The 6252-nt window shown below is 52.9% G+C and overlaps 1 long non-coding RNA gene across 1 annotated transcript; it reads left to right on the forward strand.

The window, feature by feature from the left end:
- Positions 1-1886: 1886 nt before the first annotated feature.
- On the forward strand, positions 1887-5992 carry LOC143645806 (uncharacterized). Its single transcript, XR_013157186.1, has 3 exons — positions 1887-2009; positions 3006-3191; positions 5447-5992. It is a non-coding gene; the product is annotated as an uncharacterized LOC143645806 (long non-coding RNA).
- Positions 5993-6252: the final 260 nt, after the last annotated feature.

Raw genomic sequence — 6252 nt, forward strand, 5'->3', positions numbered from 1 at the left:
CCGTGCTCAGCACGTGCCCTTCCAGATGAGAGAGGAACCCTGATGGTGTCCGCCATGTGCCTTCTCACTTGAGAGAGAAACCCTGAACTTCATCAGCCTTCTTGAACCAAGGTATCTTTCTCTGGATGCCTTAAATTGGACATTTCTATAGACTTCTTTAATTGGGACATTTTCTCAGCCTTAGAACTGTAAACTAGCAACTTATTAAATTCCCCTTTTTAAAAGCCATTCTGTTTCTAGTATATTGCATTCCAGAAGCTAGTAAACTAGAACACGGGTGACGAAAATGTTCTCAAATACATCATGGCGAGGGTTGCATAACTCTGCGAATATGCTAAAAATTACTGAAGTGCAATTTAAAAGGATTAACTTTATGGTATGTGAACAACATTTCACTAAACATATACTTGTAACATGACTGTTTTAGGAATAATCTATAGATATTTAAAATACTTTTCAATATTAAAGAAACCTAGTTACCTTGTGTGTGCCATGGAAAAATGTGTATTTTAATCACTGATTTTAGACTTGCATTTTTCAACAAAGGGTATAAATAACAATAGCTAGATTTAGAGACAGTACTGAAATGTTTAATAGACTTTTATGTCCACCATTTTCAGAGTTTCTATTTATCTGTTCCATAAACATTTTAATAATAAAGGAGATTTTTGTTTGTTTGAAGCATTTAAAGTATCTTAAAAAAATAAACCAAATAAAACTTATTCATCCATGTGTTTTAAAATGTTAAAGGGAATTTATTTGTTGTAAAGGTTATAGAATATTTAGCATAGGAGAGTTTAGGTGATTGTACTTGAGTTAATGAAACATTAATCAAAGGTCTCTTTGACAATAACAGTTAAACTTTTTATATCTATAATATATCTTACAGGAGTCATGTATATATATACATGAATATGTTTATTGTATTTATTTCTAAATTGTCCTTAGAAGGCTTTAAAAAGTAAGTTTTTTAAAATTGTAATGCTAACAAATCGAATGTCAATTGTAAAACCCCCAAGCAGGTATAAACTCTCTGGGTACAAACCTTGTCCTCACACATCGGTCCCTGACCTTTGGAGGAAAGGAAGTGCCCAGGAGAAGTGACTAGAGCCGCAGTTCACTGCAAACATAGTGAGGAAAAGCATGTGGCCTTCCCGGAGAGACCGCAGAAGAGAGAACTCGCAGGTTGCAGGGCGGTGAGTCCTACCCCATCTCCATTCACCTTCCACCGTTAGCCCTAGTGATTCACTAGCAAAATCTTTATTTCCATCCCTGGGCTTTAGGCTGCTGGTCTAGAGGTCTTAGCTCCAAAGGGAGGACATGGGGGTTCGTCTGACGTGGAATTGGGGAACTGCTCCTCGAGCCTCGGAACCGACAGGCAAAGAAGGGAGCGACGGCCCCGGCTGGGGTGACTGCCCGACTGCCGAGGGGAACGTGGGCGGCTGCACCACAAGGAGGCCAAGAGATGGCCTGGGACACGGGCGAATCCTGCAGGAATGAAGGTCTGCGTCACCCCACCTGGCAAAGAACCACAGGCCGCTGAGTTACTTGTTCAGGGTAGAGGGAAGTGGAAATAGTTGTGGACGAGCTACGGCCATGTGCTGACTTGAAACTGTTATGCGCTGTGCTGTACCCCAGAAAAGCCATGTTCTTTCAACAGCCATGTGGGGCTGACCTGCTGTGGGTGGGAGCTCCCCTATGAAGGGTAACTCTCTCACGGGCACCCGTCGCGGCTGAGCTGCAGTCCCCCTGACTCCCTTTCTTGCAGGTCCCTGGTAGGGTGGGCTGTGAGGGGCATTCAGTCACAGAGGCCAGGAGGCAGCCATTGTGTCACGCACACAGCTTGTTGGTGGTCCCCGCTGATGCATGAAACAGCGCTCAGCCTGTAATTGCGCTCTGATTTCCACGGACCTTCCTTCAGTGTGCCTGACTCATGAGCCAAGCGTACGTGTTCAGCGACGACCCCACAGGCCCGGCGTCTGCCACGGACCCAGCACCCCACATCAGAGGTAACAGGAATGGATACAGATGTAGGTCCATCACCACAGGACTCCGGCTCACGCTCGTGGGTTCCAACCTCCCTGTGATCTTTCCTTCCTGACCACCCGGCTCTGAGCTTCCAGCTCCAGCATCAGACGTGGGGGCAGCCAACAGAAAGTGCTTAACCAGCCCCCCAAATTTGCCAGTAGATGAGTAGGTAAATGGAGTAGATAACAGATGATAGAAATGGAGAGAGCTGTAGGTGAGAGACAGATGCATAGAGATGACAAGTAGATGGATGGATAGAGAGATGAAAGAAAGCAATAGAGATATGACCATCTGCCCTACGGTTCAGCTTCTCCAGCTGGCCCCTGACGGATACAGACTTGGGGACCAGAGTAGTTCCTGAGGAACCGTATACCTAAAGGAATGTTTGCTGAGTGTCTCCTCCTTTCCTGAAACTGGTTCTCTAAACTGATCAGATTTAATGGCCTAGATGACCCTAATTCTGGTGGCAAAAGTATTATTCAAACTGCCTTTGAATAGCCGTAATCAAGGGTGCATAGGAGGCAAGGCTCTGGGCTCACTGCCTTAGGACACGTACAAGGAGGGTTGGTTGATTGCTTCTAAATACTCTAGAAAACTTGGGGAAGGAACAGGATGAGCTCAAGGTTTAAATTCCCACTCAACGTCTGCATTTAAAACACCTGGAATCTCCTGCGGCTGCTCTGAAAAAACAATCCTTGTATTCTCTGGCCACAGGGCTGTGAAAACCCCAACCCCAACTCTAACCCTCCAGATGGTTGAATCGCAGTGAAAACTGAGCTCCCAACCTCGCAGGGTCTCCTCTGGTAGAGAGAAGACATTGACTGAGAAGCCATTGGATGCTCAGCATTGGAACGGGGATGTCTGGGTGGGTTTGGATGAGGCTGGGACTCTGCACACCTACACTCACGATGGCTCTCTGCAGGGCTCGCCCTCAGGCAGTGGCCTTGCACCCACCCCCCACCCCTTTGTGCTTGCAGAGCTATAACCCAACCCAAGTCCCAGCAGCCCGTGCCTCCTGCCAGAAGTGCACTGCATACCAGAAAGAACTGTGTTATTTCTCCAGTTTAGAGAGACAGAAATCTGGGGGCTCCACGTGGAAATGGATAGCAAGCATGCAGAGTCTACATGGAAGGAATATCGAATTGGATTGGCTGAATGCATAGGTATGGGCCCACAAAGCAAAGACCCTGGATTCAGCATTTTAGCTACAGGGGTTAGAAAGGACTTTAGTACGTTTTTGGTCTGGTTGGCTGGCTGAAGCACAGGCCCCAGGTGGCACACACTAAATGCAGTCCTGGAATTTCCCCTGGTGTACTGCAGAGGAAGATGCACTAAGACTGGGGGAAAGTGAGGCACCCGGATGGATCTCTCAGGTAGGACCGGCTCACCGCCCCCTCCCCCCAGGAAGATCCAGACGTGTCTCCCAGCCCCCCGTGAGGTTCTCATCAGCATCGGTGGTCAGTGGTCTCTGCAGGTCAGAAATTACAGTGGGAACTGCCTGCACTGACCTCGGATCGTAAATGCAGTGGAAATGATGGGCTCCCAGGTGTCAAAAGCCAAGGGCAGCCCAAGACGAGGTGGGCGTGGCTACCTGAGGGATGGGCAGGTCAAGGCAGACATCAGAGCGGAGACCACAGCCTCGGCTGGCTGATCACGGAATAAGGGAGCCCATTAATTCTTATTTCAGCAGTGTAAGCAGAAAGGTTCTGCTTCTAGAGGGCAGAAAGCAGATTCAAGGCAGGAAGTCTGACTTGAATCATCACCCAACTCCCAGGTGGGCGCCAGTGGATGAGCCCAGAACCCCTCGAGTGGGGGAGATGGGGTCCCTTGGGGAGGAGCCGCACCGTGCAACACCCACATCAGCAGTTCCCAGTGGGAGTCTGAGAAAGCTGGTGCCCAAGGGAAGCTTTAGGGGAACGCTGTGCTGTGGTTCCCAGCAGACGGGCACCTGGCTTTGGGCCATCTCAGCACACCCGCAGCCCCGGGTGAGGGGCTCCCTCCCAGCCCCGCGGGCAGCAGGGAAGCCTACCATTCCCTGGCCAGGGGGCCTCCAGTCTCCAGCCCCGAATCCTCGTGCCCATGGGCCACCCGCTCCGGCTCCCCGTGGCCCCCGTGCTCCCCTCCCACCGGGCTCCCCGCCTCACCCTGCGCCTTCCTCTCGTGGCTGTGCGTGAATATTCCCGGGAGTGCCAGAGCCCGAGCAGGGCTGGTCACGTCAGGACAACCTGCTCCACCTCCCCCACAGAAATGCAAACGGCGTGATGGAAATGTTGTGCTGGGGGGCGGGGGGGGGGGCTGCAAAACACAACCAAGGACCTCACTACAAACACTCTACGGTGTTTATGATTAAGTTTGTTTAAGTACTCATAATTTCTCTGCTGGAAATTGGCACAAACAGGAACAAGGAAACCACCTTGTGTCCAGAGCCCACCTGACCCCTGGGCAGGTACATAAGGGCTCTGGGCACAGGGGCCCCACACCTGACCCCTTCCCTCTTACCTGCTCCTCTGACCGACTCCACCCTCCACCCACCACAATCATGGGCTGCTCTGGCTGTTCCGGAGGCTGTGGGGGCTGCGGCTCCGGCTGCTGTGTGCCCGTTTGCTGCTGCAAGCCCGTGTGCTGCTGTGTGCCAGCCTGTCCCTGCGCCAGCTGTGGCCAAGGGGGCTGCGGCTCATGTGGGGGTTGCAAGGGGAGCTGTGGCTCCTGTGGGGGCTGCAAGGGGGGCTGTGGCTCGTGTGGGGGCTGCAAGGGGGGCTGTGGCTCCTGTGGAGGCTGCAAGGGGGGCTGTGGCTCGTGTGGGGGCTGCAAGGGGGGCTGTGGCTCATGTGGGGGCTGCAAAGGGGGCTGTGGCTCGTGCGGGGGCTGTGGCTCTTGTGGAGGCTGCAAGGGGGGCTGTGGCTCGTGTGGGGGCTGCAAGGGGGGCTGTGGCTCATGTGGGGGCTGCAAGGGGGGCTGTGGCTCCTGTGGGGGGTGTGGCTCCTGTGGCTGCTGCCAGTCGAGCTGCTGCAAGCCCTGCTGCTCCCAGTCCAGCTGCTGCAAGCCCTGCTGCTGCCAGTCCAGCTGCTGCAAGTCCTGCTGCTCCCAGTCCAGCTGCTGCATGCCCTGCTGCTGCGAGACCAGATGCTGCAAGCCTTGCTGCTCCCAGTCCAGCTGCTGCAAGCCCTGCTGCTCCCAGTCCAGCTGCTGCAAACCCTGCTGCTGCCAGTCCAGCTGCTGCAAGTCCTGCTGCTCCCAGTCCAGCTGCTGCATGCCCTGCTGCTGCGAGACCAGATGCTGCAAGCCTTGCTGCTCCCAGTCCAGCTGCTGCAAGCCCTGCTGCTGCGAGTCCAGCTGCTGCAGGCCCTGCTGCTCCCAGTTCAGCTGCTGCAAGCCCTGCTGCTGCGAGTCTGGCTGCTGTGTCCCTGTTTGTTGCCAGTGCAAGATCTGAGGCTCCAGACGTAGACACCAAATAGGTCCTGCAGACCCGAACTCCCCATTCAGTGACAGTCACTGCTGCGCAGGCCCCTGAAGACACTGGACAATTCTGGATTCCAGGTGGCAGAAGCTGGACCTACAGAGCCAGGAAACTCTGGTGTAAGAGAATGTCCTTCACCTAGTGGACTTAGCCCCCCTTTCCTACCCTCAGTAAGCCGTGCTTCTTCTTCCTCAACTCCTCCATCTGCAGCTTCTCCAGGACCCGAAGACCTCGGCCCACCTCCTGGGCTCTGGCTTGGTCCCCCATAGTCTAACACCCTCCTGGCCCCCTCCCTGCTTTGAGAGTACTTCCCCCTCTCTCTCCAGTCCTCATAGTCTCTCCTTACTGATTTGTAACGTCAACCGGGGAGGCAGTGGCAGACCCTAAACCCTGAGGTCATCCCCTGGGGTCTGCTTACTCTTGTCACCTGGAGGTGGTCCACCTCTGACATGTGAACTTGGCCAGCTCCTGTAACCTGCTTTCTGATTTTGTCTATTGAGGCATGAATTCGAGCCTTCACATCCTTAAATAAACGTTGTCTCCCCGCATTGCTTTCCTCATGGTGGTGCTTTTTTCTAGCATCTAACTGGCAAAATTTATCCATTTTCTATTCTCATGGTTAAGGTAACTGAGTAACCTGGCCGGGTGATGGTGCCCAGTTGCCTGGTCAAGCAAGCACTAGCCTAATTGCTCTTCTGAGGACACGCTATGGCTTTCAGTCATTAGTGGGTTGACTGCATCTAAGGCTGATGGCACCTCCAGTCAGC

The sequence above is a fragment of the Tamandua tetradactyla genome, chromosome 9 (assembly GCF_023851605.1).
Source record: "Tamandua tetradactyla isolate mTamTet1 chromosome 9, mTamTet1.pri, whole genome shotgun sequence".
NCBI lineage: Eukaryota > Metazoa > Chordata > Mammalia > Pilosa > Myrmecophagidae > Tamandua > Tamandua tetradactyla.